This window comes from Oryctolagus cuniculus, chromosome X (assembly GCF_964237555.1).
Source record: "Oryctolagus cuniculus chromosome X, mOryCun1.1, whole genome shotgun sequence".
Classification (NCBI taxonomy): Eukaryota; Metazoa; Chordata; class Mammalia; order Lagomorpha; family Leporidae; genus Oryctolagus; species Oryctolagus cuniculus.
Genome location: NC_091453.1, coordinates 31,507,966 through 31,521,727, shown reverse-complemented (window position 1 = coordinate 31,521,727; position 13,762 = coordinate 31,507,966). Strand labels below are relative to the sequence as shown.

General features: G+C 44.1%; 1 long non-coding RNA gene across 1 annotated transcript in view; it reads left to right on the top strand.

The window, feature by feature from the left end:
- The first annotated feature begins 4,416 nt into the window (after nt 1-4,416).
- Nucleotides 4,417-13,762, top strand: part of LOC103351793 (uncharacterized) — a 114,767-nt gene continuing 105,421 nt past the window's right edge. The window contains exons 1-5 of the long non-coding RNA XR_519493.4: nt 4,417-4,421; nt 6,908-6,988; nt 7,863-8,271; nt 9,553-9,697; nt 10,122-10,226. This is a non-coding gene — a long non-coding RNA (uncharacterized lncRNA). The remainder of the gene's footprint in view (nt 4,422-6,907; nt 6,989-7,862; nt 8,272-9,552; nt 9,698-10,121; nt 10,227-13,762) is intronic.

Here is a 13,762-nt window from a genome sequence, read left to right as displayed (position 1 = left end):
TTGAGTATCTGTCCCCCAGAATTCCTATGTCAGAAGCTTGATTCCCAATGCAATGCAGTGTTGTTGGGCGGTGTTTGAGTCATGGGGGTGGAGCTTTCATGAATGGGTTAAGGTCATTATGCAAGAATGGTTAGTTATCACGAGAACAGGTTGCTAGAAAGACAAGATTGCTCCTCGTGCTGTTTTCTGTACCTACTTGTTTGCTTTTCATCCTCTACTATGTTATGACGCAGCATACCTTGATGCCAGTGCCATGCCCTTGAACTTCTCAGCCTCCAGAATCATGAGCCAAATAAATTTCTTTTCTTTACAGATTACCTAGCCTGTGGTATTCAGTTTTAGCAACAGAAACAGGGCTGAGGCACCCAGTGGGGACATGAAATGGTCCATCTGGAACCACAGTGAGTTATCTACTGGTAGAAGTCTCTGACCCCTAGACACCAAAAGGAGCAAGTGGAGCCTGAAAGACAGACCCTCAAGAGAAAAATGGTCAGAAAATCCAAATTCCAAAATGGCTTTTCTTACTGTCTTCACTTTTCAAAGGGGTCTTTTGCTGAATTTTGTATTCTTCAAGTTAAAGATGCCCTTCAGCATCTCTGTCATTGGAAGACTGGACAGAAACCAGGGAAAGAACACAAATTATGTGAAAGGAAGGTGTTGGATAGAGAAGTCCTGTGATTTGGGAATTTTCAAATGTACTTATGTTATATTCACAAATAAAAATGGAGTTGATGAGGAGAAAGAGAACACAAATTGCTCATCATGAATATTTTTCTGTATGTTGTACCCTTTCAGGTTTATAAATTCTTTGCTTCAATAAAATAAAGTGAGTCAAAAAAGTGGGTTGGATTTCCTATCAGTAAATGATTGGATACTTTGAATTCTTCTGTCTTACTCAGTGTAACACATGATGTAATAATGTTTGCATCAATCGCTCTTTCAACAAATATTTATTGAGTAACTACAGTGTAGAAGACACCACTCTAGGTGTAGGAGATCCAAAGTAGACAGAATAAACAAACATTCCTCCTTTCAGGAAATGTATATTCTAGCAGGGAGAAGTAGACAATAAAAATAAATAAGACATAAAGGGTGGGTATAGATGCCACAGAGAAATATAAAGCAGCAAATGGAACGGTTGGCGCTTGGAAGTCAGTGAGAATTAGGGGTTGCGGTTCAGGGAATATCTAAATAATCACTTTGGCCCTGGGCACTGGGGGGATTTTTGTCTTAACGCTTGGCTAGAATTGGCTTACCACTACCCTAAGGTGCACTGGGGTCCATCTGCCAGTCAGTATCTCCAAAGGTGGAGTCAGCAACCCTATTTACACCATAGAGTAGGGTTAGTGGTTGCTGAGGTTCATGTGTGTTGTAAAGAGGATATCACTACAATAATAACTTTTTGAATTGTTGACTTTTTAAATTAAAAAATTAATTGACACCATTATTTTACCTATCTATGGGGTAGAGTGGGATATGAATTGTTGACTTTTCTTCATGGGTTCCATTTTAGAAAATCGAACATAAAATTTGTCTTCATTCTATTATGTGACACTTTGATTCAATTTGTTGGCTATAGCTGGAGTACTTTTCCCCATTTTCATGAGGGAATAAATTTAGTGAAGTCCCTTTTTCAAATGTTACAAAAGTTTTTAGGAGTCTAGATATCAAGATCCAACAATAGGCATACAGTGAATTATTCCAGTTTTCCTTTCTTCAGAGAACTGACACTTTCCTTTTTATTTCTCCTAGCACTTCCGACTGAAGAGCCACTCTATTCATCTTCAAGTGGTGTGGACTTCTCTCAAAAGTATTTTGGTCTCTTTTATGGTTAATATTCAAAGGGGACGGAGTTCTGATATTGCATGTGGGTTTATATTGGGGTCTTTCACAAGCATTCATTTCAAAATTAGTTTTTCACTGGCAATGGCAGCTTCAGCATTTCTCCTAAGGAAATTTCAATTAAGAAAGGGCATAGGGGTTGCATCGGATTGGAATTTGGAAGTGGGGCCTGGCACTGGGAGTTCTGCTGTTTGGGACTTGCTCAAAGTTGCATTTGTATACCAAGCACATTATATTTATCCAGCCTATATATGAGGCACTTCAAAACTGTCACAGATAAATGGAATTAAATCATAAGTTTATTCTGGTGCAATAAGAGATCTATGAATTTTTTTCATAATGCACATTTTCCATTTTTCACTTTTTAAAAAAGATTTATTTATTTAATCGAAAGGTAGAGTGACAGAGGGAAAATGAGAGAGAGAGAAAGAGAGAGATGAAAGAGAGAGAGAGAGATAAAAGAGAGAGAGAGAGAGAGAGAGAGAGAGAATCTTCCATCTGCTGGGTCACTCCCCAAATGGCTGCAATGACCAAAGATGGGGCAGACCAAAGCCAAGAGCCAGGAGCTCCAACCTGGCCTCCCATGTGGATGGCAGGGATTCAAGTATTTGGGCAATCATCTGCTCATTTCCAGGAGCATTAGCAGAAAGTTGGATTGGAAGAGGAGTAGCTGGGACTGTGGTATGGGCTGTGGGTGCCCCAAGCAGCAGCTGAACTTGGTGCACAATGCTCATCCTTCTCCATGAACTCATATTTTGGGTAACTGGCTATAGAGGTGTGGGAGTTGGTAGATGTTATTAGAGAGGGTGAAAACTACCCCCCGACCCCTGTCCCATACCTTAATGTCACAATGCTTCCTGGACTGGGAGAGATAAACAGAAAAGAGCTCCCAAATGACTTTTTGCTCCTGTGTCATATTGCAATCAGACTCAGCTAAGACTTGTCCTTTTATGTAGACTACTATCACATAAAGCACTGAGACTAAGTTTATCCTGGGCTCTCCTTTCCTTCCTCTTCTTGGCCTGTCTCCTATCCACCTGCTGTGGCGTGAACGTTTGTATCTTCTCCAAAATACATTTTGAGATTTAATCCCCAGTGCAACAGTATTAAGAGATGAGGCAATTAGGAGGTGATTAAGTATGGATGGGATTAGTGCCTTATAGAAGGGCTGAAGGGAACCAGCTAGGTGGAGACACAGCAAGAAGACCTGCAAATTATCACAAACTAGATGGCTGAAAACAACAGAAATGTATTGTTTCATAGTTCTGAGGGCTACAAGTTCCAAACAGACACACATCAGATCCCAAATCTGCCAGTGCCTTCATCTTGGACTCCCCAACCTTCAGAACAGTGAAATATAAATTTATCTTCTTATGAATGATGCAGATTCAAGACCATTTTGTTAACAGCAGCATGAATAAACCAAGACGCTGCCTTCTCCAGTTCTTTTTCTGGTACCTGCTAATCTCCATTTTCAGTTAAATTGGCAGATATTCGTGGAGGCTATTTAGTGAGCTCACATTTTACAAGGCAATTGGAAGTAAAAGACAGAGAGACAAATGGATAAATATTCAAGTCAAGGACTGATGTGAGGGCCTACATTGTGGTGCAGGAGATTAAACCACTGCCTGGGACAAAGGTATTCCATATGGGAGCACGGGTGAGGAGTCTCAGCTGCTGCACTTCTCAGCCAGCTCCCTGCTAATGCACCTGGGAAAGCAGCGGGGAAACCTGTCTGGAGTTCCAGCTTGGTGGCCCAGCTCCAGCCATTTTGGCCATCTGGGGAGTGAACCAGTAGACGGAAGCTATCTGTCTTTCCCTGTCTCCCTTTCTCTCTCTATCACTTTACCTGTTAAATAAATCTTAAAAAAAGAACTGATGTGAATTGTCTGAGAAGTCTTCCAGACTGACTTATATTGCAATCTGCAACTACCAAAGACCAAAACTTTCAAGGCTAACAGGGAGAAAGCTATTACAACTTGAGTACGAGAGATGGAATTGACTCCATGGGGCATATTTGAGTGTTAAGGGGCACAATGTATGCAGAGGACTCCACCCTGCACTCAATCTACCTACATATCGCATAATTTCAAAGGAAGATAAAAATCTCCAAGCTTCTTCAAACATGTCAGGATTCTCTGCTGGGTAAAGAAGATGGTGAGTTTGTGTCACCAAGAGTCCTGATGATTCCCTGGTATGCTGGTTTCCTAGGACTACAAAGTACCACAAACTAGATAGCTAAAAACAACAGAAACTGATTATTTCATAGCTACAAGTTGCCAAATCATGGTATTGGTGGGGCCATGCTCCTTCCAAAGCCTCTAGGGGAGGATCCTTTCTCTTTTCTTCTGGCTTCTGGTAGTCCCAGGCACTCCTTGCTCTGTAGCAGCATAACTTCAACCTCTGCCTGCATCTTCACCTGGCCAATATCCCTCTGCGTCTGGGTGTCTTGTGAAAAGATCAACCGCATTGGATTAAAGAACCATTCCATTCTAATATGACTTCATCTTAACTTACCTCTTAATCACATCTGCAGAGGTCCTCTTTTCAAATACGGGTGCATTCATAGGCACCATGGGGTAGGGCTTCGGCACACTTTTTAGGGGACATAATTGCCATCAAACACCTGATGACCAATAAAACATCTGTCCCTTTCTAGGAATAGGGCTTTGCTTGACCCTCATGGAACAAAACAAAGCAAAATAGTCCACAGCAGAAGGAAACCATGATCTTATTAACTTTATGTGCTTATCAGTTACACTACATCCTATCACACTGCATTTTCTTTCTTCCTCACTTCCTTTCTTTTCTTTCTCATTAACCTTGGAGTGATATGGTTACACGGTGTTGAGGATTTCTAGGGAGAGCAGAATCAGAAAAAGATATTTGCCTGAGAGTGAGGTAGATAGTAATGTATTCTTCAGTTTATCACATATCCCAAAACCCTAAGAGATAGTTTTCCAAAGGTTTCTTGACTGAAGGATCTCCTGTAAGCATTCAAAATTACAGCTAGCTTAGAATTATACATTCACATCCACATATATATACACATATTTTTAAGTAACTAGACTCAGAGCACCAACATTTCAACCTGAACATTGTATGGGTGGTGGAGTCGCTATCTTCACTGGCTTGTGAGGTAACTGGTGACATATTTCTCTAACACAAGGAGACCAATTCAAGTAATTGACATTCTGCAAATTTGAATCAATGATGATGCTCACTAATCCTAATCGACCAAAGTAAAGAAACTTGCTTCATGGATTGTCTTAGAGTCAGAAGAGGAAACTGACAAAAGAGCTGAGCCATCACCTCCCCCTTCCCCTGTAAATCGATCCTCAGTTATCCTAGGAAAGAAAGGAGAGAAGTCTATGTAGATGTTCAGGCTCACTCCCCCACCCCCACTCCCAAAGAGTTAATGAACAACAACAACAAAAAACCTATCGAAATAATTGTCAGGAGAAAATTTCTCAAGAGGGAAAACCGTTATACAGCTTTTTTGCTGGGGATGGAGGAGGATTAAACTGTTAAAACGAAAATTTATGTTTTGTTTGTGTCCAATGTGGGCCAGTCCTTGGAGCTCTGTTTTTCCTCGGGTCTCTATGAGATGTTCAGATCTGTCCTTATCAATGCCAAAGACATTGCAAGGGAATTCTTGTGGATTCAAGTGGAGAGTGACACAGGATTCCTTGGGAGCAGTGGGAGTGTCTAATGCACTTTTTATTTAAAGATCAGTGAAAAATTCTTAATAGCATAGGAACTGAAAGGGAAATGTGAAATGTAATGGTGTTTGGTCAGCGGAGCACAAAATTTGAAGGGGTGAAAGAAAATACAGATAAAATTATTTGAGCTGTACTTTTTACATATCTCTGGTAGCATAATTCAGGCTTAAGAGGATTTCAATTGTGATTCTGTTGGCTTAGTTTTGACCTGAACAAAATGGGTTTGCTGTTTTGTGTTTCTTTCTTCTTTTTATTCAAATAGGACACGCCCTCCTGGTTTTGAGAAATCTGATAGTTACCTCTCAGTTAGAACCGTGTCTGATGAAGTACTCTTTCCAATTGTGAGCGTTTAATCGCACTGGATTCTTACCAAAGACCTCTAGGGAGACCCAGCTTGAAGGACAAAGATAATTGCCAAGTAAGCGATGGATTAGGCTCTGAGTCTTTGGTGGAAGTTTGTGGAAAACAGTTTAGGCAAAGGTGGCTTCAATAAGGCAGACAGAAAGAAATGCAAAAATGCTTCCGAAGAACAAACAGAGCAAAGCAAACACACAAGAACTCATTAAAGAGGCAGCCAATGAGCAATTCATAACCAATACCTGATTTATAATTTAAGATCCAAAGGTCACTTAATATCATTTCTATTGAAACTCATCCCCCACTCCCCGTAAAAGAATCTGGCAGGCAATTGTTTTTGAGCTTGCTTTATCTGTTTTTATTTCATGCAAATGCTTTTCTGGAGGCACACACACACCAAAGGGGGGGGGGTGTAATGTAAGAGTAAAACCCGATTTATCAGAGGCATTTACTTGGATTAATTAGGTAATAAAAGCATTTTCAAATTGCTAATTTACTAAGCAATGTCACTGGAATGCTGAATTACTTTACTTTTATTGTGATGATCAAAAGAGATAAATGCAGGCCTTGCCACAAAACCAAAGCAAAGAGAAGAGAGGCAGCAGTCATTCTTTGCATAATTACTGGCATTTGTCATCCTTCCCTTGAAAAAGGGCTCATGCTAAGGACTATTTTCTTCGCTTCTGCGCCTCTTCAGAACTGTTTGTCATCCACATTGTCCTTCTTTCCCCAGCCACACATACAGTACTAATATACTTCTCATTAGTCAATTTAATAAATTTAATTTCAGTTCAAAAACATTCATTAAAAATTGTACACTTCATTCTCATAAGGATGAAATTTTGAAAACTCTTGGTTCTCAAGTATTAGACTAAATTGCTAAATGCTGAGCTGAAAAACAGGGTTACTCAGTGTGAAATTTAGTAACATGAGCCTGGGGTTGACTTTGATAGTTAACTGTAATTAATTTTCCTATCGCCTTTCAGAAAACCAAGCCTCAAAAATCATGGTGTGTATAACTTTCCTTACATCTGGGGAACAAATATCTCGGAGAAAGCAAAGCAAATGTAAGAGGAAGCAGAGAGGAAGTTTGCCTCGAAGAGGCAAACACTAAAGAAAAAGCTACCAGACCAGATATTCCATCATCAGAAAATGAATGAGAATTTTATTCTTTCTTGGCTTTTACAAAATAAGTCGTTTACCAGATCTCAAAATGCTGCCAACCTGGAAGAAAAAGGATCCATTTTTCTAAACAAACCACATGTAGTAATTTCCATGAAATTGACGTTTTAGAACTGTGGCAAAAAGCCAGATTAATGCTCAGGGGTTCCTAATCCCTCAGTTCTGATCCCGTTTTAGGAAATACCTAAAATACACTTTAAAACGAACCAATTAATGTAATTACAGCGGGTTTAAATAGCGCACACACCCTTGATCTGTTTCTGTTCAACACAGCTGTTCAGTTAGTTATATTTTGCTAGTTTTTTAAATTAGAAATGTGATTTTATATTTATTAAACATATACGTAAAGTAACTTTTTAAAAAGAGTGAATGTGTCGTATTCTGCCATCACGACATTGAAAGGAAACGACCCTTCAAGCAATTAGCTTGGCAAGCTTATATTCATACCTCTGAATATTACTGCGGCTCTAACAAGGGAAGCAGCACATCCAGGTAGTTAATGCAACAGAAACAAGGCACAGGCAGCAACTTGAAAGCAGTTGACATGGTAATATCTTCACCTCCTCTCTGCCGCTCACTCCACCCCGCTTCCCCAGACCCCCTCCCCCCAAAACACGAGGCACCCTCGAGGCCATGGAAGGTGCTTTGCGGGGAGTGAAGAGACGCCGGAAGAGCGGGGGCAGCGCGCGCTGTGTCCACACCCTTGGCCGCCTGAGTGAGGGCAGCTGCCGCGGACCCTGGGGGTGGGGAGTGGATTAGGATCGCGGGGTCCGGGCGGATCCTCCGCCCGCCCCTTCTCTTCCCCCACCCCACCCCCGCCCCGCCTGGGACCCCGGATCTGCGGCACGAGGCGCGGGGCCCGCATCCCCCGACTGGGCCCCGGCTGGGATGGGCGGGCGGGGGGCGGAGCGCAGCAGAGCGCTGCGCGGGGCGGCGGGAAAGGGGCGGGGAGGACAGCTTGGGCTCTGGCGGGCAGAGCGACGGTGGCAGAACCTGCGGGCTAGGTGGGCTGTTCGCCAGCTCCGACCAAGGGAAACAAGGACCGCTGCTGCGGGCGAGCGAGGAGGCGCGTGGGGTCCAGGAGTCTGGCCGCCGTCGCCTCCTGCTCCCGCAGCCGGAGACCGCGCACCGGCAGGCGCACCGGCACCAGCGGCGACCCTGCGCGCAGGTGGGCACCCCGAGCGCGGCGCACTGCCGGTTCCTCGGACCGCCGCCGACCCGATGCCGTCCCTTCCAGGCCGCAGCGCTCGGGGACTAGGGCCGGCAGGTCCCGGGGTAGGGGAAAGGTGCATGGCCCCGTGGTGTGCGCGCGCGCGCGTGTGTGTGCTAGGTGGGGAAAGAGGTGCGGGAAAGCTGCCTCCCTTAGGAGTCACTCCCTCGGGTCTCAGCGTCCCCACCTCCACCCGGTCGCCTTCTTAGGAACTGGATTTGGTTTTGGAGGACTGCGACCCCCTTCTCCGCCCGCAATCTCGGTGGTGTGTGCAGGTCGCCCCCCTCTTCCCAGTTCACACCCGGCAGCAATCTGGACGCCCCCTGTTCCCGGCCCGCGGGGACTGTAGGGACCTTGCGTGGAGAGAGAGTGGTGGCAGGACTGAGCGGGGCGTGTGCGGAGAAGGCTGGAGTTGCTGGAGTATTGTGTGCTGGCTCGGGTGCTTGTGCCCGGGTGCGCCCTCAATGCTTTCGGGGACCAGGCTGGGGGTGGAGGGGTCAACGGGTTTGCTGAACTCCCTTCGGAGGGCTGACTGAGCAAATGCCCTTGGCGCCTTGGGCACGTTTGCACGTCGGTTTAATGGAGGCACGTGGGAGCAGTGTTGATCACTGGCGGGTCCCCAAAGACCCTTTGGGGCTGGCCCAGCGCATGTTCGCGGTTGGGAGGGGGAGGAGAGTGTTGTGGGAATGTCCGTCCTAGGGAGGAGGAGAGGGTCTCAAGGAGACTTGCTTTTCTTGGATTTGGTGCAATTCTGAAAACGCAAACAGGCCCTCGGGGCGTTAAAGTACATTCCGGGTAAGTGGGGCCGATCTCCGGCGGGGATTAAGAAGCCGCGGGGTTTGCGGGATAGCGGGCCCGGCGGGTGTGCTCGCTCGGTGGTGGCTTCTGGCGCTGCGGTTTCGCCTTGGCGTGGGGGTGGGGGTGGAGTGGGGGGTATGCTTGTGTTTTTGGCTGAAGGTGCGGGAGCCGGACACTTGTCGTGGTTGAACTGTGGGACTCAGAGGAGGTAAAAAGCTACGCGGCATAGCTTGTTATTCTCAGTTAACTCTGGCATCTCCGTGTCTGTCTGCCGCTTTGTCGGTGGGTCCGTCTGTTTCTGTCTGTCTCAGTCTGACCGCCCGAAACCCTCTCTCATCTTATGGCTGCTTGGACTCGCTGATAGTTGCTTAAGGATTTTTATTATTATACTGTTGATAACTGCTCTGACTTTGTTTGTTTGTTTGTTTGTGCTCTTTTAAGGATGAAGGACCTACCTGTATTAAAATCCTGCCGGTGTCAGAAAGACCTCTTGGCACTCTTCCTTTACATTCAAATCGGGGATTGAGCATTATGAGGAAAATACCCTGCCAAACCGCTCTTTAGATTGCACAAGCGTCTAGTTCAGGTTAGAATTATTCTTTTCAATAGATGTCTTAGGACCTCGTGAAAAAGTAACCTTAGCCTGGCTCTCTCCCCTTCTCTTTTCGTTGTGATAATGTACAGAATCCTTACATCTCCGATTAGCAAAGTGGCCAAGTCATCATCAAATTTTAAGCGGCAGGTCGTGAAATGGCTGTAAGTTGGGTTGTGGGACTCCGTCTCTATAAACTGATATGAGCCGTGTAGAGTTGGCGACTTGAGACTTCTGGATGTTTCTATCTCTAATCAAAGAACTTGTCTAGCCATAGGGGGAGAGGGACGGCGCCCACATTTTCCACATAGAGCGAAAAGAACACTTTTGTCTTTTAGACCAAATACTTTGCCACTTTTCTCCTAATTGTCCTTGTTACATGCCTCCTGGATGGTTTATTTCCCTTTTGTGCCTACAGGTGGCAGTGTAGAAGCCAAAAACGGGAGCTTCCAGAAGTGGTTTCTGAAAGAGAAGAGTTGAACGTACAGGAGTTAAGCAAGTGCGAGAATCTGAAAAACCGCAGGTATGTAGAACAATTAATCCACCTCTCCGAGTTTACGATTGCGTTCCAGCAGTATGAACCCACTTGCTGCCATCATTGATCTTTCGACGTTGATATAGACTTTTATGAAGTGAAGTGTATTTCGAGGTAACCTCAGAGGACAAAATAATTGTAGTCTGTTTCAGACAATGTATTTAAATGTGTGTACCGCATTATGCTATTGCAGAGTGCATGGCTTTTGACTGCTGTAAAAGAGAAGCTTTGCTTTTTCGCTGTGACCCCGTGTGGCTTTGCCTTTAACCAGTTGTTGCTTGATATTTGCTTTTCAAAACACTTTTTCCTGAAGCTGTATAAAGCTGACAGTTGTTCTGAATAATTTTGACAGAGTCACCCTGTGAAGCCAAAACCTGGTTTTAATAAAGCTGTGTCTCATCCTCAATTTGACTTCACACTGATCAGAATGCAGAGGTATTCTGGAATCTTCTTTCAAACCAGCCCTGCTACGTTTAACCTTCTCTTTATTTTTCTCCTACTATCTGGCTGCTTTTGTAGGCGCACTAAGTTGTCTACTGACCAAAATGAGGACTGGTTATATGCAGATCAGAGATAATCAAGTTTGTAAAGTTACTCCTTGTGACACAATTCAACATAATTTGCTGCTGAATATCATTAAAATGTAAGATTTTGCAAATTAACTTACTTTTTTTGCAACAAGTGGGTAGCACGTTATTATGAAAACTAGAAGTAAGGGTTCAGCTTTCTTTGGATTTTTATTTTCTTCCCTGACAGTGGTGGGCCATAGCTATTAGTACTTTCCTGGGAAGCTACAGTTACACAGTTGGCTGTGTCAGGGACAGGCATCAAAGCGGCCATGGAAGGAAATAAAGTTTTCTTTTTGGGAGTGGGCTGCAGGGGTGCTGGGGAGAGTGAGGGCAGGGGTGGGTAGTCTTGGTCATCACAATGCGGGAATGTAGTGATGCCTTGTGATTTTTGACATTCTGCCTTTACAACTGAGGAGGGATTTGTTTAGCCCGTAGTAATGATGGTGGAAAGCAAAGTCGGGTGCTGTTCTTGAAGCCTGAAAAGATCCAATTGGACACTTATCATTAGAAAGCAAATTGGGAGCTCAGACTGAGGAAGTAGTGAGCCTGAAAGGCCCTCACTAGCTCTGGGACATTCAGGATCCCGTGGGTTTGCCCTGCATGGCACTTGGACTCATTATCCGACTCGGGAAATGGGGAAATAACAACCTCCAAACGTGTACGGTCTCATCTTCTAAGCGGAAAAGGAAAAGAGCAAGGTGGGAGATTTTATTCCATCTTTGATTCAATTCTAATGTATTGTGGACATTCTAGGAACTTTAGAGAGACTTAATTTTACTCTTGCGGTACATCATATAATAAAGTGTGTCCTGTATTCAAGTGCCCTGTTCAATTAAATGTTAATGTGCATATACACCAAGTGATGGAGGCACAAGGTGCAGAACATTCTAGCACCTCACAAAACTTCCTCCTGCTCCTTCCGTTCAGTTTTCTTCTCACCTCCGATATAAAGGTAACACATGGTGATCTTTAAAAACAAAACAAAACAAAACAAAACTCCATCTATTAGTTTTGTCTGCTTTTCAGCCCCATATAAACACTATATATACAGTGGGGATTGTTTTGTATGCGTCCTCCTTTGTGTAACGTGATGTCCATGTGGTTGTGTGTAGTGGTAATTCCTTCTAATCTATTGCCGAGTGGTAATTGGTAATTCCATTGTGTGGCCCTACTGCAGTTTGTTTATCCATTTCCCTGTTGGAACTTGGGGATTGTTTCCAGTTTGTGGCTCCTGTGAATAAAGCAGCTGGAGCTATGGACATTCTCGCTTATTTTCCTTTGGTGCACATGCCCACTCATTTCTCTGGGCATACACCTGGCAGTGGAATTGTGAGGTCATACGGTGAGGCATGTATTTAGCTTTAGTAGATATTGCCAGTTTTCCAAAGTGGTCCCATCAATTTAAATTCCACCTGTGTGCACAACAGTTCCAGTTGTTCTGCCCTTTAACTAACACTTGGTTTTGTTGATCTTTCGAATCTCAACTATTTTGGTGGGAGCATAGTGGTTTTAAAAATTCTTTGAAAATTAATAATTTTAAAATGATCATTTTGGTAAAATGCACATATGTACAGTTTCCATCTTTTTCATCTTTACACAGTCAGTGGCTAATGCCATAGGAATACACACAGTTGTGTAACAATTCATGGCAAGAGCTCTTTTCATCTTACAAAGCTGAAACTCTCTCCCTATTAAACAGTAATGCCCTGTCTCCTACTCCTTCCCCGCCACCTTCTCAGCCCCACTCTGCTTTCTGTCTCTACGAATTTCACTACTCTGGTACCTTGTGTAAGTGGGATAATATACCATATGTCTTTTTGTTACTAGCTTATTTCCCTTACATCCTCAAGGTTCACTAATGGTATAGCTCGTGTCAGAATTTATTTCCTTTCCAGGGCCAAGCAGTATTCCATTGTATGTTTATATCACACTTTGTTTCCCCATTCATCTGTCAGTGGGCACTTGCGTTACTTTTGCCTTTAACGGCTGTGAGTAATGCTGCTCTGAATATGGGTGCACAACTATCTTGTTGAGATCCCGCTTTCAGTTCTTTGGGGTATTTACTCAGAAGTGGAATTGCTGCAGCCTATGAAAATTCTGTTCTTTAAAAAAATCATTTATTTATTTAAGAGGCAGAGAGATAGATAGACAGAGAGAGTTTCCTATCTAACTCCCCAGGTGCCCACAGTGATCCCTGGCCAGGCTGGGGGCTGAAGCTGGGAAGCTGGAAACTCACTCAGTCCAGGTCTCCCCGCTGTATGGCAGGGACCCAGTTACTTGATCCAACACTGCCACCTCCCAGGATCGGCATGGCAAGAAGCTGAAGTCAGAGCCAGAGGTGAGTATTGAACCCAGGCATTTGATATGAGAAGTGGGCATCTTAATGGCTAGATCAAATGCTAACCTCATGTGACAATTCTGGCTTTAGTATTGTAAGGGACCATTGTACTACCATCAGTAGTGACTGCACCATTTTACATTCCCACCAGCAGTATATAGGGTTCCAGTTGCTCCACATTCTCAGCAACTTGTTTTTTAAAGATTTATTTACATGAAAGGTAGCTACAGAGAGAGATCGATCTTCCATCTGCTAGTTCACTCCCCCAAATGGCCACAATGGCTGGGACTAGGTCAAGCTGAAGCTAGGAGTTTGCAACTCCATTCAGGTCTCCCAGGTGGGTGGCAGGGCCCAAGAACCTGAGCCATCTTCCACTGCTTTTCCAGGTGGATTAGCAGGGAGCTGGATTGGAAGTGGAACAGCCAGGAATTGAACCAGTTCTCATATCGGATGCCAGCTCTGCAGGGAGTGGCTTAATCCACTGTAGCACAATGCTAGCCCAACTTTTTTTTTTTTTTTTTTTTTTTTGAGAATAACCATCCTAGTGGTGGGCATTGTGATACAGCTGGTTAAGGTACTGCTTAGGATACCCAGTCCTGTCTCCTCTGCTGCTGCTT